The sequence below is a fragment of the Squalius cephalus genome, assembly GCF_949319135.1.
Source record: "Squalius cephalus genome assembly, chromosome: 20".
Taxonomy (NCBI): domain Eukaryota; kingdom Metazoa; phylum Chordata; class Actinopteri; order Cypriniformes; family Leuciscidae; genus Squalius; species Squalius cephalus.
In genome coordinates this window covers 18,142,811-18,167,792 of record NC_137141.1, presented here as the reverse complement: position 1 = coordinate 18,167,792, position 24,982 = coordinate 18,142,811, and the positions used below count along the sequence as shown (strand labels likewise).

The window sequence follows — 24,982 nt, the reverse complement described above, 5'->3', positions numbered from 1 at the left end:
GGAGCGGGAGCGTACGTCTGTCCGAGAGTACGTGCGCGTGCCCAGCAGTGGTTTGTTTGTTCTGGACTTCTGGTAGGGAATAGTGATATTCCCCGTTTTTCCACAATAACAGATGTTCGCTGCTACAGAATCTCTGGTAGTGTTCAGATCAGGAAACCATTTTCTCTTTTTAACCTATAGGTTGTCCTAAAAGACAGACTAAAAAAAAAAAAAAAAAAAAAAAAAAAAAAAAAAAAAGACAGACTACCCAATGCAACAGACTAAAACGTCATGACGTTCAGTGGTGCTTGTCTCACTTTGTCTCACAGTTTTTTTAATACCATAAACATTCCAATATACAACAAACAAATTACAAGGACACTAAATGTGCCCCACACATATTTTTTGTGTGTGTGTGTGATTTTTTTTATGTCATTACATTGTTTGGAGCACTTTATTAATTAAAAAAAAAAAAAATCTACCCTTTTAATGTGATTTTAATTCAAAAGAGAGGTGGTAGCTAGCCTCGAAATGTCAAACAAATGATCCATCTTTCAACAAAATTTATTCACAAATTTGAGCAGAATGTTCATTTTTTTAGCCTTGACTTTAATTTTCTTGAGTTACTTTACGACTGATGCTTGACTATTAGTGTTATTTGTATACTATAGTATTTATTAATATTTTGTTTATTAATATTTTTATTTTATTTATCCTCTGTAGAGGACACCAGGACTCAAATAGCATGATAATGTATTGGCAAAAACAATGTTTTTTTTTCTTCTTCTTCCATTTACCAATACATTTTTAGGTTTCAGGCTATTTTCAACCACACTTTGTATAGAGATGATTCTCAACTATGTTATCAAAGATATAACAGAATGATTTGATATATATTGATATTATATATTTTACTTTATGCAATATGTGTGTAAAATGGCCATAAATGGGTATTCCCATACAATCTATAGGTCTACATTGTATTTAATTTGCATATTAATGTGTTCTTGGGTTAACATGTAATGAAAAAGAAGTGTAATAATGGGAGTAATAACTTGGCAACATTTTTCACAAGAATATCTCAAATTGCATATTGATGAAGGCTATAATTTCTTTCCCTATTAACTCGTGTAACCCCCAAAATGCCTGATTAACACGGAGTACATGTATGAAATCAGTGCAGAAAATCATATTTTTTTGTAACAGAAAGTCATAATCTGATTTAAAACCCCATAACGTTTTCCTGAGATGTTTATTTACGACAAATATGATCATATTTCCATAAGAGTGCTAAATTTGATAATTCAGTCAATGGCAGTCATTTTTAAAGACCAAGGAGAGGAAGTTGTCATGGTGAAACCTCCAAACATTTGGTTTCTCTGAAAAGCCCTGAATGTGCTGTTTACAGGACATCCAGACTGTGTGTTGTCAGAGAAATTCGCTAAAATATAATGTCCACTACAGAGGAAAAAAGTATATGCCTTATAGTTGTTTTGTGTGTGTCTGTCAAGATCTGTACACATCTGTTTTTTACATTGTGTGGTACACGCATGCACATACAAACATACAATCCTCTGTTTGACCACTTGGCGTCACTGTTTGACCGCTGTATTTGGTAGGCTAAGCAAATCAGATGTGCACCAGTGAGAGCGCTGTTTTTTAAATCAGAGGAAAATGAAAATCACTTACATTTTATTCGTTCTCTAGACATTCTTATGAGAGAAAGAAAAAAAGTATGATGTACAATAAATAAATTAACATGTTTTTCTAATGTAAATGTATACCAGCCTACTTAGCACGTGTCTACGCTATCATAGCCTACATTTTGTAGGTCTCAAAGTGAAAACAAAAAATTGTAATAAAGTTTGTTTTTTATTCAACTCCTCAAAAGAGCTATTTAAAAACTCTCAAAAGGCCAGTGAAGCATAACTAGGCTGTCTAATTACAGAGAAATAAAGGAGGCTTAGTCCCCAAGATAAAATCTCAATTCAAAAGCCAAATCCTCAGAGGTAGAGACTTTAATTAAAGAAGTGATTAGTGACAAATTATTAAGATGCATGTTTGAGCCGCCCTTATTGGCTGAAGAAACGAACACTTTAAGTGGAATGGAGAGAGTCAAACTGATGATGGGTGGTTGTTGTTGTTGTCATTGTTCTTATATGACCGTGAACGTGATTTCACCAAACGTGTTCCTACATCAACATCTTTGTTACTGCGGTCCAATCAACCAATCAGATTTGAGGGACAAGATTAGGCTACAGTTTATGTCAAGTTTAGGCTTACAAACAGGGTTAGGTGCTTCTATCAGTGTTGTTTACCAATCATTCCCCTCTGATTTTAGAAATATCTTATGGATAGGGTTAGGAATTTTCGGACAGGAATGTTGCTCCACTTCCAGGATCAACAAAATATGTTGATCCAGGAACATGTCTTACTTGGCAAATTCACGGTGACCATATTGCCACCATTCTATATTTACATGTAAGGGATCATGTATTTTAGGCTAGATTCATGATAATGAAATGTATGTTCCTCTTATTACACGGCCACCAAATAAATAATAAATGAACATGAAACATTGGTTTGAGTTGAAATGATTTTAATCTGCGTGCTATGTTAGACATAGGACTATGGTCGATGATACAGTTTAGCGGCCATTTAGAAAAATATTTGGCACAGATTGCACCGACTGGCCAATCAGAATCAGGCATTAGTTGTGTTATTAGTTTTAGTTATTGAGATACTATTATAGTTTTTATTATGAAATAGTTATTATTATTATATTTTTAATTTTTATTTTAGTAAAATTTAAAAAAGAATCTTGTGTTTTTTGTTTCTTTTTAAATATTTCTATTTTTAATTTTTATTTTTAGTTATTTTAGTACATTAAGATAAACTAAATAAATATGATATATCTTTCTTTGCCTATAGCTGAAATTTTACTTCAGGTTTTAGTGAACTATAATGGCCGTTCCAGAGAGGCATGTAACACGTATTATCTCCTCCTCCATGTTTTTTGTCTGTTATAGTCTGACGTCTGTGAGAGAGACTGAAACACAGGAACACGTACTCAGCTGGAGTCTTCAGGGAGGAAGATGAGCCTTGTGCATTTTGTGTCCCGTGTGAGAGATAGAGATGTGTGTATGTTTACATGAGCTTGTTTTTGAGAGAAAGGTGTGCTGAAAAGAAAGAGGTCATGATGAAGGGGGTTGAGAGTGGGGTACTGACCTAGAGACAGGGGAGTGGGCAAATGCTACAAATAGTTTTTAGGACACTGAGATTTTGGGGCAAGGGAGGGCTGTTGTGTGTTTGAGCGATTTTATTTGAATGCGTGATGTGTCAAATGTAGGGCGAATGCAGGACCAAAGAGGATTCCCTCACCTAGATTTCACACGACCTTCATGTGTGGAAAAACTACAGCAGTTAATGAGTACATTTGAAAACTGGCTAATTATAAAGATCTGATTAGGTCAAAACATTTACATTAAGCTGATGACCATATAGGCCTACACTGTCGGCTTAATAACCATAGTCGAAAATTGAATGTAAACACACTTAATGTCGCATAATTCGTTTTTTGACCGAAAGTACTAATTCATATATATCTACATTTAAATAATGCTGTAAAACTATCATAATATTCTGTATTGAATATTGTCCATTTTCTCTCTCCCTGCGCTGAATAGACTCTCTGACATTAGCATTCCAACCCAGGCTTGGTTGCCATGGTGAAAGCATGTGGTTTCCTGGCGTTGCCATGGGGATTTCCTCCCTGAACATTTCTTCAGCAATCATACACGTGTCTTTTCATGATTTATTCCTCTCTCTCTCTCTCTCTCTCTCTCTCTCTCTCTCTCTCTCTCTCTCTCTCTCAATCACTCTGTCTTTTTTTGTCTTTCCCTGAGATTGTCAGTCTCCATGAGGATCCTGCAGTTGGTGTAACTGTGTAATAAAGGACAGTTGATGAGTCTTGATTCCCTTCAGATGAAGGTTTTCTCAGGGTGCCCTTGAGCAAGCGTGACCACATTGCTTTTCTCATCTCACAGACACACAGATTTGCTCAAACGAGTGCACCTTGAGCAGAAATGATCAGCTAACGGGCATATAATATCACCCACTCACCCGGCCGCCCCCATGCGCACACTATATGAGTTTCTTGTGCTTGTATTTATCAGGAGGTTCCTGAGGAAAACATGCTGTAGTGCTAACAAGACTCATTATGACAGCAGTCTTATTAAATGGCCTCTGGGTGAAACAACATGTGAGATCCTGTTATGTGATCTCTATACAGCTATTTCCTATTAACACTGAAGCTAAAAAATATTCAGAAATATTGCATGGCCTTCACCTTGCTGATATTGGTTATTATTTCATTTAACACCCTTAAGGGGGGAAATAAGACTAAGCATAATTTTTAATATGACCTTTTAATTATGTGTAAAATAAATGATAATGATTAGCCACAACTAACTAGCATGCTGCTTTTTTCCTACAGATGTTTTTTTTGGTAATGAGACAGAAATATTTGCAGGTAATGAGAGTATTCAGATATACGAATGATCACAATTACATATAGGATTATTCATTTCATCCCATTTAGGCATTTGGTAGCTGCTTTTTTATTTTTTTGCATTCAGTATACATTTGATCAGTTCAGGCATTCCTTTTTATATCATTACATATCAATGTAATATGATTTCTGAATAATATTCTGGTAATTTTCTTGATTTTCTGTATTTATATATGAGAATTGCATGAATCATTCCTTGCAATTATTATTATTTTTTTTTTACATTTTTTCTTGATGTAAGCATAAAACAAAATGTGTGTAAGGTTTATGCTTCAAACAAAAATCTTTGGTCAAAAGACTAAGAAATTCCAATTCAAGATATAGCCTACTTATAATAATTTGAATTTGATTTTAATATCAATTTATATAATTGTGTTCATTTATAATTTGATTTTACAGCACATTAGCATTAGGTTTATGAAAAAAAGGAAAATATTTTTACAGTGTTGAAATGACTGAAAATCCTGCTCCAAGGCAATTGAAACATATAGTAATGTTTTAGAGATATGTATTAGCTGAGCTCTATAAATAATTTTCTCAATGTCTGCAGATTTAGCCTATATTGGCAATCTGAAAGACATTAGGCAGTAATGTACAGGTAATTTCCAGCCTTATCATTGATTTGTCCTTTTTTTGTGTGTGTGTGATTTAAAGGCTCTTCACAGCAGGTGTTCTTAATATTACTGTGAAGTGGACAAAAATAAACCTGTGTACCTCCGCCAAACATTTTACATTTCTACTGAGGGAACCCTGTCATTCCTGAAACTAATTCATCAGTCTGTAAATCAGTTTTATCTTTTCTCAGCTTTTCTTTGCCAGACAGTTTCTGTCACAAGGTAAAAGTGTTCACATATACCTGATCATTGGACAACCTTATGAGTTAGTGTATATTTGTGTATTCAGTGTGTGCATGAGCACGTTGTTGGTGGTTTGGAGTATATTTGAAGGCTCTGACCATGCCAGATCGACGGAAGTCCTTTTAACACTTCTATCAACACGTACTTTATCTCCTCCTCTCTTTCTGTCTCAGTTTGTCCATTTGACCTCTAATAAAGGTCACTTCCTCTTCAGTAATCTCGTAGCATGCAGTGTATGTGGGCTCAGGTTTTGTTTGCGTGCATGAGTGTTTCCCTGCTGAGTGTGTACAAGTATGCATTTGGAAAGAGTGTGAGAGAGTCAACAGTGAGGACACAATTTAAATATAAAAAGGCAGGCTGATTTACATGTGAAATATATGTTTTCTGACTATTATATTAAAATCGATATTAAAAAGAAAAGAGTTATTTTAAATTCACAATATGACTGTTTTTACTGTATTTTTGATCAAATAAATGCAGCCTTGGGGAGCATAAGAGAATTATTTCAAAAATATTAAGAAATCTTACCGGCTCCAAACTTTTGAACGATATTATCCTTATTAATTTTCCATTTTTTAGTAAACAATTAAGGAAACGATAAAAAAGATGGTTTGCTTTTTTAAGTGAATTGAGATTTGTTTCCCCCTCTATATTTGATGTCTTCTGCTTTTCTTTCCTTTCCTCCTGCTAAACATTTGTCTGTGTGTGGGTCTTAACCCCGCTCTACTCTCTGACCAAACACATTTGGCACACATTAATCAGGCTAGCTTTAGCTGACTCTCTCTCTCTCTCTCTCTGACAGAACAGACCAATGTATTTCGTTTTGTGCTCTGCTGTGGTCAGCCCTCCTAGCCGCTCTGTTTTATCTACCTGGCCTTTGTCATGCACACTTACACAGTGCTTTATTAGGTTGTTCTGCGCTGTGAGAGAGTTGTGTTGCATTAGCTCTAGGTCAGCAGGTTGGGAAGGCTTTGTTAGGATTCTCAAACTGACCTCCCACTCCTATCCTCAAAGCACTGCTCTGAAAACTTCCCCGCCCACATAGAGTTGGCCAGCTTTATCATTTCTGCTCTCATTTTTACACCTCATATTGATGATGAATTATAGAGGGTTTAATTAGCCTGCTACATGAGAGCAGAACGGCTGAGGAAGCAGAATCTTGCTTGGACAGTGATTATGAGAAACGCCTGAGCTAATAAACATGCTAAGTATGGTGGACCATTGCCTTCTACAGAGGTCACTGCCACTGGAAACATTATTTGTTGTAACATAACTAAACGATAATATCTGATAATATGAAAAATCCTGATCATCCATAGTCTCATTTTAGAGTCAGTACACCACAAAATAAGCATTATATTGACTTCATTTATAAAAAATAAAGTAAGCCTACTATGCACTTCATTTCATGACTATTGACAAGACTTTATTGCACCTCTCAATACACAATTCTTACCTCCAAATGACAAGATTGTTTTTATTTTATTTTGCTCATTAATTTGAAAAGAATATTTAAATGTAGGCCTACACTATGTAACTTTTTTGTTTAAAATAACACAATTTAAATAATGAGTCAATACATTTCTTCAATATGTCAATACGATCCTTCAGAAACCAATTTTTGTCTTATCCTGATTAACCTGATTACTAGGTTAAAAAAAACCCCGTTACTTTGGATTCATTTTAAGTGCATCATTCTGTATCCAATCATTTGGCAGGATACCGTGATTTCCCCCGATATAAAGCTGGCTACCTCCATCCAGTCTGAAAAGTGTTTTCGCCTGTAAAGACTATTCCGGCGCAGTAGCCTATATATTTTGTAACGTCCTAAAACAAATACATGTTGGTAGATAAGCACCTGTAGAATTTCCTTTTGTTGAAAGCCCAGATAAAAGTAAAAAGCTACTATTTTGTTTAACGTTAGATCCATGTCCGAAGCAGTTCGACTTCACGAACGCATTTCTTTTTACACACACACACACACACACACACACCGGACCACACAGGTGGTTTGGAAACAGGACGCGCACCGTTTTGAAATGGCTGTGTGGCAATTATGAATGTGAAACAACGGCAAGCACACAGACAAAATGATATTCTACGTAAGTCGCTCCGTGCACAATATGGCGACCGTTGACGTTCAAACTTGAGTGTGTGGGCCAGTACTTCCGGTGAAAACTTCCGGTGATCTGACAGCGAGAGCGAGAGACAACAGCGACCGAGTTCCATTACCAGAGATATAGCTTTTCACAATGAGTGTTTTTTAGGATTCAAGAGAGGTGACTTGCCTTTCAGAGTGTATAATTTCTGAAGAATTATTGAAGATAATAAGAATTGGAGAATGCTGAATCTCGAACCTCCAGAAAATCAACAGTTTAAAAAACGCCGAAAAGATTCTGCTGGAAAAGAGAAGGCGACAGAGCTAATCATAAAACGAGAATCAGCATCGGATTGGCTTTTCGGAGAGGGCGAGAACTAAGGAATTTAATATGTTGTAAAAGTGACGCAGAGATGGCGTTTTCATTAATAAACAGGTGAGTAGGCCTAAAGTATTTTGTTCAAACACAGATAGGCTACATTGGATGGTAACATTTTATTCTGATGGCCCCCTTAGATATTTCTGTTGACTATAAGTAGGCTAACATTTCAACAACATGTGCTTATATCCGCTAAAACTGTATTTTGATGCTCCCCAACAGACATTCTATGGACTATAACTTTGTACAACTTATTCTACTAACCCGAACCCCCTAACTTAACAGTCAACTAATATTCTAGTGAGAGTTAATTGACATGTAACGTTAGGTGCAGCATTACTTACAGTCAACTGAAAGTCTGAAGGGGACCATCAAAATAAAATAAAGTGAACTGGATATGTAGCTTTTATGTAGTTCATTGTAAAGCATCTATTGTGAAGGGTCATTTCATTATGGGTTGTTGTGGCGCTGTAAGTTACTTGGAAATTATTTTCAAGGAAGTACCGTGTCCATTAATGGTAACGTCTATCTTGAGATCTTTTCTGTCTCAACTGGTTACATCTCTTCATCCTAGTAATCTCTCTCTCTCTCTCACACGCTCATGCTGAGCCAATGCACAACCAAAACAATGTTCTTCTGCAAAATGCTTTTTTTTTTTTACCACTAGAGGGCCAAAACTCTGAGGTTAATATATTCGTTTGTCGTAACCTAGAAGTTATCGCTTTCACATCAACACGTCACCAGATATTTTGTGTCGCTCTTGTTAATCTTGATTTCTCACAACTCTTTTTGTGCCTTTTCTGGGTGAGACGGAGTGAACTGTGGCGCTAACAAGTCGTCACTCGAACGCGCACGTCGTGTAGCCGTGCACTCAAGACCAACGGCCAAGATAGGGATTTTTAATACATTGAATCGTGCAAAGACCTACTATTTCACAGCACACTATAACAGATCAGCATGTAGGGAAAAATTATACAAAAACAGATGTACCTTGTCTAAAACACAAATATATTGATCAGCAAGCATGATGCTGGGTAACACAGTGTGGAGCGGTGAGCTGCAGCTCTGATGTATGTCAGGAAACCAGTGGAACTAAAAAGAGCTTCAGTGTTTTTTCTCATGGCTGTCTATTAGCAATGCGTGTTGCCACGGTTACCCATGACATCTCTTTTCCTGGAAATGCAAAAGCACAGTCACTCGTTCCTTTCTTTTTTTGCTCCCTTTCTTGCAGCATCAGATCTTCCAAAGGAGGTAAGTGCCATCTCTTGTTCATCCTGACACTCTTCATGTGACTGTCTCTTTCTCTCTCTCTCTCTCTCTCTAGGGAGAATCACACATTATCCACAGGTTCCCAAAAGCATACAAGTGGGCTGGCAAGAGAGTGTAACCATGGTGATGGGGTAATGGAGTGATCACCGTGGCAACATGGCTTGACAGGTGGATGGAAGGACTAACAAGGCTTGTGATTATGTCTCTCTCTCTCTCTCTGTCTGTAATTGCCCAATTCCTGTCTCCCACTTAATCAGAGACTGCTATATTGATATTTTTAACCGAAATTAGCAGCACAAAAGGAAATGAGCCTATCAGCACTGATCTGCTTAGTATGCCCTCAAGATACTATTTGAAGACCGAAGTACAAGTACACCATAATTTTGAACCCATAGTACTTATGCTATTAATACAGTCGTATCCAACTTTGCATACTTTACAGCTGTGATTACACAATAAAGATCCATAATGTGGAGTGGTTGAATATAGATATTTGGAGAAGAGATAAACCGAACGATAGATAGAAAGATTTGTGTACGTGTGCCTAAGAGCGTGTTTATAAGTAAAAGCAATATATTTCTGTGTGTGTGTGTTTCAGAGCTGACGGGGCACTTGAGCACTGAGGCAGAGCCAGACGGTCACTTTGGAAAATAAGCCCACACTCCCAGAGAAGGGGTGAAAAAGGCTGAATCAAATCTCAGACGTTCACTGGAAAAGAAGTGGGCAGCACAGACAGACCCAGAGCTCTGGTGCCCACCCAGTGGTGTAATGCAAATCTTGGACCCCCGTGGGAATCGTGAGGCGAGGAGGCATCAGGTGGTCACGTCATAATAGTTGTACTGTATAAGGGATGAAATACTTTTGCTGATGAATTAGGATAAGGACAATTTAACCCTGCTTTATCCTTTCTGTGCTGTAATATTTGACCATTTAGAAGTAATCAGCAAGTAAAATAATAAAGTAAGATTTTCTAATGTTTTGAAAGATGTCTCTAATGCTCACCAAGGCTGCCTTTATTTGATCAAAAATACAGTAAAAACAGTAATATTGTGAAATAAAATGTAATTTATTTCTGTGATGCAAAGCTGAATTTTCAGCATCGTTACTTCAGTGTCACATGATCATTCAGAAATCTAATATGCTGATTTGATACTCAAGAAATATTTATTATTATTATCAATAGTATCAAACAGCATTTATTTGAAACAGATTTTTTGGTAACAAATTTTTTCACTGTTATTTTTTTAAAATCAGTTTACTTGCTGAATAAAGGTATTCTGCAGGGACACAAAACCATTAATCAACATTCAAGCTTTTGTGTGGCATAACATTTATTTAAACACATACTTGCTACTTTAATGCAGCTTCTTTGCAGAGTAAAATTGTTCCATAATATAACCACAATATAACTGACTCATACTTCCATGAGAGGATCCCCACAAAGGGTCAAGGATCCCCCTTCACTGTTGATTAAGAGGAGCATTCCAGATCATGAGAGAGATGTATCAGTAGACTGAGAATTCAGAAACATTTAGATGTGGTTTAGTGTTCTGAAGAGCAAGCGTGCAGTTGTCAAGCACTGTTATAGACTTTTATGCTGCTAAAAACAGATAAGCTGATTTATATCTGATGGTTTGCTTTGATCTCCATTGTTCGAGACAGGACCAGGGTTCACTCTGTCCCAATCTGCCATGGCACCAATGAGTTTTTTTCTGTTTGAGCTAGATAATGTCATCCAGTCCATTTTAAATAAAGTTATTTCAAACTATATTGAAATATAATGGGACCTTTTCTGCACAAATTAGCTTTTCATGGTTAAATATGAATGGAAGTGCAATCACAGTACATCTGAAGTCAAATTCAGTCCCAGTTTTGGATATATTAGTCATATGTGTACTGTTTCTTAAAGCCAATGAACAACAGAACAGAGTGTCACTTAGTTCTGTGATTAGTCACGTTGTCACGGCAACTGTGGATTGGGATGCCCAGGTGGCCACACTGAGTGGGCTGAAATTCGTGAAGCATTTACATACGGCAAAGCTTCCTAATGTTGGTATGAAATGATGTGAACAGGATTAGAGTGTCTAAATGAAGGTTTTATTTAACCGAGTTCAGCCAACCACAGCACAAGCTATGAGAAAAGCACACATTAATGTGTACAACTGTCTTGGCTGTGTCAACACTTCTGAATGACAGTCAGGGTTGTATTACGTTTTAAACACCTCATGTTGATCCAGCTTTTATTTAGATTCGTTAGTGTGGCTTTTACACGATGAGAACCGCACTTATAGAAATGAGTTTTCTTCTGGATCTCAACACACACGTCACGTAACTACATTTACTTTCACTGACCTCTTACAACTTTTGTTGTAAGAGGTCAGTGAAAGCAAGTAAATGTAGTCACTTGACATGTGTGTTGAGATCCAGAAGAAAACTCATTTCTATTTACCCTCTCTAAATTGATCCTTCTCTCCTCTCTTCCCTTAGTTTTTTTTCTTCCAATTTGTTTGGTAGATGTACATATACTGGGAATGTTCACTGTTTGTGTCACTTTGCTTGTATGCGTTTGCGTTCTAGATAGACTGCATTAGTGGTGGGGATTTTAGAGTGTCTTTAGAATGTTACATTGTTATGCCAGTTGGTGGCAAAAAGTAACTAGCTTTATAAGTGAGTCATAGGGTGTATTCACACCAGGAAAGTCCACTAGTTCACTTGCTTTGGTCCGTACCAAATACAGTGTTGATTTTTAATTTTTTTGTATGGTGTGGTTCGCTTTCACACTGTCCTTTTTGCAAGTGAACCAAAATTTGTAAACAAAACCACACGTGTGCTCAAGTTCATCCATTCATTGGACAGAAATTCGAACCGTACCAGAGTTCGTTTGAAACCGGACCGAGACCATCTCTTCAGTTGTTTCTCGGTACGGTTGTTTGGTCCGCACCCGAGTGTGATTGCTGTATTCACACCTGTCCAAAAGATCCGCACCAAGGAGGGAAACAAACTTCACTTCGATTCAATCGAACCAAACAATACAGGTGTGAATACACCAATAGATTCATTCATTCAACCGGTTCGATCAAACACTGATTCATTCAAGAACAAAACCAGTCTTTACGATTGAGTAATTTAATCATTCACTCATCCTATGTTGTTCAAATTATTGATTAATTCAGGAACGAAACACGTGACTGTCTTTATAAGCGAGTCATTGAATCATTAGTTCAAAAACACAGATTCATTTAGAAACAATAAACTGCTACTGTCTGGCTAGGAGACGCTAGGAGTGGCTTTATTGCATCAAATATATGTAACTTTGCTCACAGCTGATTGGTCCAGTTTTGGTCTGTGGTCTCTAACCCAGAATAAAAGCTGCTCCTGAGCAGGTTAGCCTTGTAGCGTAAGTTACTATGGTGATGAACACCGCTAAAAACCAATCCATCTTTATGACACCCCCCTCCCAATACAGAGTTTGCTCAAACCTACCTTGGTAGGAACTGAAACCGGCTTCATAAAACAAGCCTCTGAATATAAGCACGACTGTGTTTACCTGAGTTACAGCCAAATTACAAATTGAGTTACAGCCAAATTGCTTGTGGGATATTTCTTAATCACAGACTGATTTTTATATTCTATTTTGTCAGATCATTAAGTTAAATCATTAATCATGGGAACCTGTTTGATATATTGTCATCTAGCTGGTCTAGAAGGTTCATTAATGTAAATAGAATGTCGCCACACCACACGTTTCAACAAAAGACGTAAACTCACGTGATCATTAATTATACGGTGCTGTTGCTATCTTGGAGATACGCCCTGTAATTTGTGGCAAACCGCAGAGACGCCTGAAGAGAAAATATTGACATCTGCACGCAACTGAATTTGATCATGTATTGTTGTATACTTCCCTACGTTTTGTCAGAAACATTTTGAATGTCAGGATTAGGAACTGCATCACACTCTAATGCTGGTAACCATGATTATTTTGATGATTGTTGATTTTGCACATTTTGGTGTTGAGTTTTCATTCTTCAGGTCCTGAAACAATATTCCTGTCAAACAGACACTAATGATTTAAGCCCTAAACCTAAAAGCAGAGAGAACCCCCCCCCCCCCCCCCCCCCCCCTCAGCTAAGCCTAAACCTGATCTTTTCAAATCTGATGTTTCTCATGGTCTGTTTCTCATTGGTATGTCTTAGTCTGGATTTTAAAAACGTACCGAGATGATGTTGTATTATATCTTTGTTTATATTTTACAGTTACAATCCACAGATGTGATGTCTGGAGGCTGGGACGGTATCAGTGCTTATATACTTCTGTGTTGACATAGAGTGACAGTCTTTGAGGCTGTTTCAGGTTCCTCTACAGCTCGCAGGATGCTGGCCACACTTTAGGACAGGTCAGTCTTAAAGAACACTTATTATTTATGGTGCTAGCCACCAGAGGGCAGAACAAAGAGGCAGCAAATTTGTGGGCGCTGAGTTTGTGTGTGCGCCTGAGAGCAGAATCGATGACTGCCGACTGGAGGTAGTCCCTCACGTCCCAGCAATAAGCTGTGTACATCACACACACACAGCACATTATACATTATTCATGAGAAAGGTGGAAGTCAGTCACAGTGACACACAAATTCCTTACAGATAAACAGAGCTTGTTTTTTTTTGGGATGGTGGAGATCATTTATGTGTGTGTGAAACTGTGGGTGGAGCGTCTGTGTGTGTGAGAGTGTGTTGTCAGTGATGTGCTGTAGGGCTAGAAGCTTTTGGTTGGCCAAGCCCAGCCGTCTGTGACCAGATTACTGTCTTTCTCCTCACCCCCCCCCCCATTCCTCTCTCTTTTCGACACTCGCTAACTCTCTCACTCTCCTCTAATTTCCCTCCTCCCATTCCCTCTCTCTTCTCTTTTCCTGTATTCATCGCTCTCTGTTGATGATGCTGTTATCCAAATGGAGAGAAAGCTGGCTGTTGGGCCGCCATGTCTGTGCGCTCTCATATCATACGCTGAAGAACCGTTATATCACAAACACCTTGAGAAAGACTCATGTTATTGCATGTTTTTCTAACAAATAAAGCAAGGATGTAACCACCAGATACATCTAGTAAATATTCAGGTTAATGGGTGATTCTTAGAGGAATAGTTTCTTTGAAAAATTAAAATGTTGTCATATACTCACCCTCACGATGTCCCAAATAATTAGCCTATATTTGCCTTTACCAAACATGCTAGAAACTGCAGCCTGTGTGCGAGAGTGCGTATGGCATATACATGTATGTGTTGTTTGAATTTGAATAATAATTGTTGAAAATAGTTCAGAGTAAAATTAGAATTGGAGGGGTGTTTTTAAAATTCAGATTCAATTTAAAGTATTTTATTTTTTACTTTTTTAACATAGAATATCACCAATATACACATAAAACTGAAAGGGGAACAAATTTATTCTGTTAAATAAGAAAAATGACAAATAGAAACATTTTTGGTCCCTATTGTAAATTCATGTATGCACATACATACCGTTCAAAAGTTTGTTGTGGGTACGTTTTTTTTTCAAAGAAATTAATATTTTATTCAGTAAGGATGCATTAAATTGATCAAAAATGACTTCAAAGAGTTCAACGTTGTTACAAAGATTTCTATTTCAAATAAATGAAAGAATCCTGAAAAAAATGAACACAGTTTCCACAAAAATATATTAATCAGCACAGCTTTTGTACCAAATCAGCATATGATTTGTGAAGGATCATGTGACACTGAAGACTGAAGTAATTTCTGCTTAATTTCTGCTAAAATTCAGCTTTGTGATCACAGAAATAAATATATTAAAATAGAAAAATTTCAAGTTTTTACAGTTTTTACTGTATATTTACTAAAATAAAAGCAGCCTTGATTAGCATAAGACACTTAAAACAACATCTTGTCAACCCTGAACTTCTGTACGGTAGACATATCTACAATACAATAATACAAAGTAGTTCTATTAATACAATAAAAGTAAAAATAAAACTCTTTAGGTTTCACTACACAAATGTTTCTAATCTCTCTCTCTCTCTCTCTCTCTCTCTCTCTCTCTCTCTCTCTCTCTCTCTCTCTCTCTCTCTCTCTCTCTGTCTCTGTTCCCTGTCTCTCTCTCTCTGTTAGTAAGCTGATCTCTTGGCACCGTGCTGGAGGAGTCTTCCTTTTCTGGAAGGACCTGATGCATGCTGGTCCAGCCCTGCGCATACACACACGTTTAGACACCCTCATACACACGTACACACACAGCACAGAGGTGTCACATTTAATATTTCACTCCGTGCACACTTGCAAACGCGCACACATTCTCAGAGAGCACATGAGAGGACTATTGGCAGCAATCTGAATGGATCTCCATTTACTGTGTGAGAATAAGAGTTTCTCTGTCATTTACAGCTATTATTCTTTCTTTCATTTAATTTAATTGTTCTTTTACACCTCATTTTATTTCACTCTTATTTAATGTGTTCTCTCCCCATCTCTCTCTTTCTCTCTCTCTCTCTCTCTCTCTCTCTCTCTCTCTCTCTCTCTATGAATATTAGGAGCGTCTGTGTGGGTGTCCTTAACAGATCAAAGCAGTTAGGCTATTCAACAGGATTACACTCCCCTGTATTTCTTCTTTCTCTGATCTCAACTAATCTGTCCATCAACATCTCATTTCTTTTTCCTGTCTCTCCGTGTCCCCTCCTTCTCTCCCTCTCCCTCACTCTCTCTTTCGCTCCACTATCTCTCCACACCCTTTCTGGGGAACACCAGACAGAAGTAGGCGAGTCTTCTGGAACAGAGAGGGAGAGAGTTCACACAAGAGAGCGTGCGCTTGCCTCTCAGCATCTCTCTCATAAACAAACACCATCAGCGAAGATTTAATGGACTTCTCTGCCTGGTCCGCGTTGGTCCGAGTGGATGTTGGAATAAGGAGGACCACTCAGGGTGTCTGATTGGATCAGCTTTCCCAAAATGAGTGAAGAAGCCAAAGAAAAAAGTAGCTCCAAACCAGCGCACCGTAAAAAGAAAGGAAAGAAGGTAAGATAGAATTGCATAATGTTGTGTTATTGTGGTTTTGGCTGTTGTTTGCTCATGATGGATTGGTGAAGATGCTTTAAATCCACTGAGAGCTAAAAAAAAGCCAATACAGGAGATGTATGTCAGGCGTTTGATTGGGAACTTTGGGTATTTGATTTTTAGTATTGATTGTAATTTTTTTTAAATTTATTTTTTCATTGCTATCCCAATGCATTGACTCTATTGTCATTTGTGTTGGCTGTCAATCAGTATATTTAAATACAATTTTTTTTTTCAATTTTATTTACAGAAACATAGCCTAATATTTAATCTTTTTTTTGTGTGTGTGCATACATGTGCATGTTTAACCGTGAGGCATGTTTTGCTAGATGATTTCTTGGTATGTCAGAAGATGGTTAATAGTGGGTGTGGTTTAGGTCAATAGGTCGATCAGCCTATTTAAAAAAAATGTTTTACTTAATTTTTGGAGGTGTGTGTGTGCGAGTGAGATGAAAAGAGGACGTGCAAACGGTCATGCATTCATGACGGCATGTCCATCTCATGAGGCTGTGTATGCTGAGCTTTATGTTGTGCGTTTGCTTATATGTGATCTTATGAGACTCTGAACACTTTGTGTTTTGCTCTTTTCAGAAGTGTACTTGTGCAAGCACAAGTTTGTGCATGCTTGTTTACGCATCTGTAAGTTTGTTATCTGTATCTGAATTTGCATATTGTGGAATGCTGTGTGATTGACAGGTCCTGTCATAAAGTTATTTGGGAATTTGAGGAAAAACAACAAAATTGCTTTACCCAGGAATCTTGTGTGCCTCATACACACACACTGAAATGAAACGCATATTTTAACTACATTTACAAACCTGATTATCAGCATGTCAGTTGATGTGCGTGTATGTAGTCTGATGTCTGACACAAATACTTTAAAGCAGTTGCTCTTCTTTGGTTTTGAAGCTGATGGTATCTTTGAGCCCTCAAGGGAACAACTCCCCCCTTCCAACACACACCTCAACAATTAAAGGATTTTCACCTATTGCCAGTGGCCCCTCCATTTTTGGCTGTAGTTCTGTGTGTGTTTATGAGTGTGTACTTGTTCTTAATGAGTCATGTGGTGTGTGGAGATTCTTATGTCGAAATAACATTCATATCTAAAAACACACAAATTGAGAGTAGCTGAAACACACTTACACGTAGTAATGTTCACGTTACACAAACAAATGATGTAGTCTTTGTAGTTGCAATCCTATTTGGGCAAAGAACAAAATAAGCCTAAAGCCTTCTACACTGCAAAAAAAGAATATATATATAGTTTTTGTCTTGTTTTCATCATTAAAAGAAGATTAAAATTTACTCAAGAATAAACATTTCTTAAGAACGTATCTTGTATGAAGTATTTTATGGTCTTTTTTTAAACCTATTTTCAAATCGTTTTTTTTATGATGAACAAAATGATTTTTGTGCAGTGTAGTACAGGCTCCAAGGATATTTCATTACCCCTCAGACTGGCATCATTTACCTCAGCCATTAGTAAAAGGTTTTGGCATTTTGTCAGCGTTTTAATGGTTTGTGCTTGTGCGTGCATGTGTCTTGGCCTGCTTTGTTACTACACTGTGAAATAACCATGTGTTAATGATTGTAGTCATGGAAACAAGAGAAAGAGAGATTTAGACAGGACAGACAGACACAAAGAAGTACAAAAGCTGTCATCAGAATCGTGCCTTTAAATAGCATACATTGACGTCATATGAAATATTTTGCATTTTAAAATTAGAGATTGATGTTCGATATTTTTTCTTTATCAGCCCAATCAACAGTCAAAATAATATATATATATATATATATATATATATATATATATATATATATATATATAAAACAGCATACATTTTTCTCTTTTTCTCTCCATATTTCTTGTTTCCTTCACAAATGCCATTTTGTGAAATGGATGGTTCCTCGTTTCCTAATTTTCTCTGACTTCATCTCTCTCAGCCACACACAACTACACTTTTCTCACATGCTGTGCTTGTATGAGTGTGTGCTTTGACATTTGCGTGTCCATGGATGTGAGTGAGTCTGTGTGCGATTCTGACATGGGGTGTGGTGCTCCATTATTGCCCCTCTGCCACCATCATGTCCTTCTGGCTGACACACACAGAGACGCACTTTGCAGCGGTCATGAACATCATAACTGAAACACAGATGTGAATTCAGTTTGGAGAGATTAGCAAATATGAGAGATCCGACTACTCTGGCCAGAGAGATCAGACCTGTCAAAAGAGGGAAATAAAGTGTGTTTGTATGGTGGAAGGGAAGGAAGGAAAGAAAGAAAGAGTTGGTATGGAAGGAGGGAAATAAGGAAGAATGGATTGTTGGTACACTTGAAGGAGGTAATGAATAAAAATGAATTAGGAAGGAAAAAAATAGATTGGTGAAGGAAGGAAGATTCAGGAAGGAAGGAAAGAAAGGAGATTGTTGTAAAGAAAAGCGGAAGGAAAAAAGAAAAAATATTTAGAAACGAAGGAAAGAAATAGAGATTGTTGGCATGCTGGAAGGAAGAAAGAAAAGGATAAAAAGGAAGGAAGGAAGGAAGGAAGGAAGAAAGATTGTTGGTAAGGAAGGAAGGAATTAAAGATTGGTACTGAAAGGAAGGATGGAGGAAAATGAAAGATTGGAGGAAAAAATTTATGTTGGAAGGAGAGAAAGATAGTTGGTATGCAAGAAGTAAGGGAGAAAGAAAAACATTCAGGAAAGAAGGAAGGATGGAGGAAAAAACATTTAGGAAGGAAGGAATTAGAGACATAATGTTGGTATGCTAGCAGGAAGAGAGCAAGAAAGGAAACATTCAAGAGGAAAGGAAAGAAGGGAAGATAAGTCCAGTGTGAGAACAGAATGAAAGAGAGAAATGGCAAGCAGAGATTTCTGAAAGAGGGATCAAGAGAACAAACCGCTTTTCTTTTGATGAAGGTAGAGAGAATCCGAAAAGATCTTGACTTAAAGTGCTGACAGAAAGCATGGGAACATAAAAGTGTGAGAGCAGGAGATGATGTAAACAAAGAGAGCGAGGGAGGGTTAGTCTAAATGGAGAGACAGTGTATTTAAAGTGGCTGAGGGCACTAAATCATAACAGCTAGAAAAACCGTTGCCATGGAGCTTTTGGCAGAGGGGCAATCTATCAGTCTGCTCAACTACACATGCGCAGACACATGTGTTCACATGTGAATACAGTCACATAGATTTGTGCACACATAAATACTTTAATCAGAGCTTCCTAACTAAACTGAACTGGCCTAAACGCTGCTGCAATCAACAGAAAATATTTTCCTTAAACCTGAAAATATCAAGTCACATGATTTCACAATGGCTGGTTCATATTATTAGCATAATATCTGAACATATTGAGAGATAATCACGAAAACACTCATGTTTTCATGATTATTATTTATCTAATTTGTTTTTGTTGATGAACTTTTTAGAGAAAGTACCACTCTTCATCACTCTTGTTTTTCCCACCCTTTATGATCCTTAAAGGGTTTAGTCAATTCTGTCATCATTTATTCATCCTAATGTAGTTCTAAACCTGTACAACTTTCTTCTGTGGAACACAACAACCAGTGCTGGGTAGTAACTGATTACATGTAATCTGGAGTATGTAATCATATTCCAAAAAATAAGTATTTGTAATATGATTATATTACATTTTAAAATACTCATAATCAGACTACAGTTACATTTTGATTGATAACATGATTACATGCTTTTCTCACAATGGCACTACCTTGATTTTATCTTTAAAATTTCCTTTCTTTAAAAACCTATTGATTATGAAGAGTTCAGATGCAAAAGCCTCTAAGTGCTATCTGAAATTTTCTTCTAGAATGATCATTTTTTATAAAGCTTGTATATTTAAGTTAAGTAATTTCACTTAAATGACAATTAATAGGTCATTTGCATTGCCATTTAAGTGAAATTATTGAACTTAAGTATACAAGCTTGATAAAAATGATCATTCTAGAAGAAAATTTCAGATGGCACTTAGAGGCTTTTGCATCTGAACTCTTCATATGTTCAAAACGTCTTCCCGGTTTGTGTAATCGCACACACAGACCAGACACTAGTCATGAGCCGATCACTGAAAACTGAGACGCACACAGCACTTAATCACTGGATTTACAGAAATCATTTCACTTTTAAGAAGTGTCAACATTGCAACAAAGTATGTCTAATCAACTTCTGAAGAACACATTTAATAGGGTTCAAGCATGGAGTGATGAAAGTGACCCCTTTTACTTGTGGTCTAATATGTTCCACAGAAGATAGAAAGTCATAAATGTTTGGAGCAACATGAGGATGAGTAAATGAGTAAATGTAGGTTAGAAGGGAAAGTGTGACTGATACTCAAGCAAAACTTGTTCGCTCTCTCTGTAATCTTAATCCCACTCCTGAGCAAACAGACACATTTTCCCAGCCTCTCCGGTGTCTGCTGGAGTATCCAACACACACCCGGTTCCAAACGCCAGCCCCGAGAAATATTTAGCACACGGAAGGGCACCCCGAGACGGATCGGAGAGGAGAGAAACTGTACACCTGTCAGGGAGAGAGAGACAGAAGGAGTGCAGTTAGACCCCATGCTGAGCATATAGACAGGTCTTACACTATAGGGGTAATGTGTCTTCTGGCTTTCAGGCTATATTTTGACCTAACACTCATTAATATTAATTACCATGATTAATTAGCAAATCCATATGAATAACCTTTGTTATCAGCCCTGGTGTTAAAAGTATTTACAGAATTATTGACAGCAGATCTAGATGTAGACATCTGGTGCATTGTCGTAGTAGTGTGCATGTGTATGCAAACAAGTGTGAATCCATGTGTTATGTGTAAGTAACTGATATAACTCTTTCAGGAAAGAGTCTTCAGCATTACTGAGCTGTAACAGTGAAGTGCTGATGAGGCAGTCTGGGGCACTAGTGCTGCTGGCCATTTGGCTCTGCAGAGATGAAGCTCTTTGGCCCATATCACACATTCTGGACAACCGATTGCACTGTCTGCACCCTTAATGCACAGACTGCTGGGAACGTAAATAATTCTCTTCAGTATTTGGTACTGAAACTTGATCAACAAAACAGTATGTCAAAATGTTCCCATGTCCCCGTTTAAGACAGTAGCTTCACTAGTAAAGTACTTTAAATAGAAACTTTACCCTATTACCCACAACTGTCTGGGGCTGTTACCAGTACGGCCGCAGAGTGAACTGACTTGCTTTTTTTTTTTCTTACCCTGTACTAAACTCCAGCATTTTTACAGAAAGATAGATTATATTTAGCAGTTGTCTTCGTTTCCATTTATCATACAAAACAGCTTGTAGTGCACTACATTCACAACAGAAACGGTCCCTTTGGAGTAACCTGGGGTTAAGTGCCTTGCACAAGGGCACGTGGGGAAGCCCTCATGGGGGTTTGAATCTACAACCCTTGGGTTATTAGCATAAATCAATAAACATTAAACGACCATCACACCTCATATGTTTGAAAGACACACAATCGAAAGCTTTGAATATAAATTACATAAGAGATAATTATAGGTGTGTAAACATTGCATCAGCACAGCTTACGGTTGTTGTTGTTTGAGGTTTCCATACGTTTAGTTCCATGGTGTTGCAATAACAGTAGTTTAACACTATGCGTAAGAGAGGAAGAACAATTTTACCTGATTATCCATTACACACCCTGTTTACTGAAACTACTACCTATAATTACTGGAATAGTTGTTTGTACCTTTATAATGAGTTGTTTTGATATGCACTTGCTCCACCAGTGAGATGACTAATTCTTGACTTACAATAAATCAACAGGTCTCATGCACTGATTGTGTATGTATCTGTGCACAAAACCTGCGTGTAAACATTTTTATTCAGAAATAATGATTAATAAATAATCTTCAATTTGTATTCTAAATTTAGAATAAAAGTTAGAATCAACTGAAACCACAGATGCAACAATCAGAGAATCCTGGTGGCTTTAGAAACATTCACGAGACCCTTTTTGTGTCTTTTGAGAATGGATGAGGCAAATGTGTGTTTGTGAGTGTGGTTGTGGGTGAGAAGTGTGATTTGCTTAATTTATATCCACTATGATGGTGCGAACGTGTAAATGCAACACCATTGGAGACTACAGACATGCCCCACTCAAAACAGCTACATTGTAGTGTGTGTACTTGCATATACAGATTATGTGAAACTGAGTGTGGCAAAGGCTGTCGGCCAAGACAGATGTGAAAGATTTCTGACACCTTTATGGGTTTTTTATTGAATTTGTGTGACTTTTGTACCGGTACATTGTTGTAGTTATTGTGTTGGGTATGGTGATACTAATCATTAAAATACATAATCTTAACAATATAGTCAATTCAAAATATGAATATAATTAATATTATTAATATAATCAAGAACATATCAGAGAACATAGTTTGGCTCTAACAGTCTTGATAATTAGATAATCTGTTGAAATTAACAAAATGTAGAAGAAGATGGATGCTAAATGTCCTGTGACAGTCAAAGATCTAATGAGATTACTAAGAGAACTGGAGCAGAAAAAAGACAAAATGTTGTTTGAAGATGTAGAAATGATTGAAGGGCTTCTGTGTGTTTAGAGAGCTCTATTTCAGAAACATCACCAGAGAGATCTTCCTACATTTGCCTGTTCCTCCCTCTCTCTGTCTTGGCCGTATTCCAGCGCTAGAATCTCAGTTCAGAAATGCACCTGAGACCAGCGATCACCCTCACAAAGAGAGCTAGAAGTTCAAGAGAAAGAATTGGCAGTGCTAATGGTGTATTATGTTGGACTAAATGAGAAACTCCCACATGACTAAAAAGAGTTATATAAACATGGCTTGTGGATGTCATTGTGTGTATGTACACACATATTTCCTTTTGTTCTCTTAAAGTAGTGTTCGGTATTACTTTATAGCTGTGCAGACAGAACCGGAATAGATTAGAAGTACACAATAATGTAAACTCACACTGTCATGAACATGCAAACACACACCTCTGTTGGTCTTGTTATAAAAGTTTTAGGTGAGAAGTGCACAGAACTGGAGGAAAAAAAAAATCATCCTTTATTTCTAAAACCAGAAATCTGACAACTTTCAACTCAACTCAAAAATCAAAGTTTGTTGGGATTTTTGTGTTATTTTTTTCCAATAGCCATGTTTAACAATGTTGTTTACATTGAAAAGTGGACACTTTCTTTATTTGAACAGAATCAGGGTTGAACGGGAGCTGTAGTGAATTCTGCATATTTCGTGGGATTTCGTTGTGGAATGGTGCCATAAGCTTATTACAGGGACAGTATTGGAGACACTTAGGGTTAAGTGCCTTATTTAAGGGCACAGTGGTGATGACTGATGCGGATTGACCCAAAAACCTTAGTTTTTTGGGATGCATGATATATCAATACCATTTTGCTATGTGCAGATTTTAGAAATGTTCTCATTTATTTGCTTTGGTCGATATTGGAGATACTTTATAATTGCTCTTCTGCTTTTCACTTACAGTTATTAAAGAACACTGTTAAATAAAAACCTTTAGCAAATCTCAAAATGAATATCCATTTTTCATAGTCAATTATTAAACTCACTTGTTGCATTTAAATTGATTGGTTTTATTTTTTTAAATGTTTTATTTAACTTATAGACAACTTATTACAACTTATAGTAATTATTATTAGTAAAATTATTAATTATAAAAAATAATCAGCTTATCAATTGGATAACTTTATCAGTGCATTATTTCTACTGGTTTTAATAATTATTCTTCATGTATCTTCATTGTTGAACAGGAAAAAAAAATTTTCTCTTAAAAATGTAAATGAAATCTTCAGAGGTGTAGTGTGTAATTGGTGTGTTAGTGTCACCAAACAGAACTGCAAAAAAAGTTTGAAAAACAAGTTTCAAATACTTCATCTTACATTTATGAGCATTTCACCAAATTATTCACATTTAAGTCTGTGATGATAGGAACTGTCAAACTTCTATCTTTCCTGTATTCTTACCCAGAATGCACAGCAAATACGCAGAGAGAAAAACCAAAGGAAATGAAACCTTCAGAACCAAAACAAAAACATATCATTTTTTTTATCTGATTCTCCTACATTTTTTTTTCTGATGAAGTGTGAATGATTCAGATCAACCTTTATGTCTCTCTTTTTTTGCCCATTCCTTCTTCTGCCGCCATATTGAAATTCTTTCCTTCTTAGTCTATACGACAATCTGTCTAATCCATCAATCACACACTCATTGTACATTCTCCCTGTTACACACACAAATGGGATATTGAATTTTGGTTAAGAATATGGCAAAAACATCAGATTATGTCCTCTCACGTTCATTTCATGAGATGAATAGATGTCGGATCAGGTTTGGCCTTGAGCTTACTTGAAATTGGTGATTATATGCTAAATGAACACATAGAGAGATAGATTGGTTATTAATCTTCAATTAATCATCAAAGGCTTATGTCAAAATAACCAAATGAAGCATAGCTTTTTATAAGAGATTATCAGCCCTGTGTAAGAGTGTATGGTCGTGTGTGCAGAGCATTTTGACGGGGCAGAAATGAGAACTGATGAAGAATTACACTGATGGGAAGTAGCAGTAGATTTGCTCTGATGGCTGAGCATGTGTCTCTTAATGTGGTTAATAACCACGCTTTGACTTCTGGTAATATTGTGGTTTAGACCTAGATATTGTTCTCTCTTGGGTTGTAAACGAAAAACAGTGTTTAGGAACAGACCAGAGTGAAACAGGAT

The 24,982-nt window shown here is 36.9% G+C and overlaps 1 long non-coding RNA gene across 1 annotated transcript; it reads left to right on the top strand.

Moving 5' to 3' along the window:
- Positions 1-7,695: 7,695 nt before the first annotated feature.
- Positions 7,696-9,953, top strand: LOC307148474. Its single transcript, XR_013819458.1, has 3 exons — positions 7,696-7,940; positions 9,208-9,320; positions 9,751-9,953. It is a non-coding gene; the product is annotated as an uncharacterized lncRNA (long non-coding RNA).
- The last annotated feature ends 15,029 nt before the right edge of the window (positions 9,954-24,982 follow it).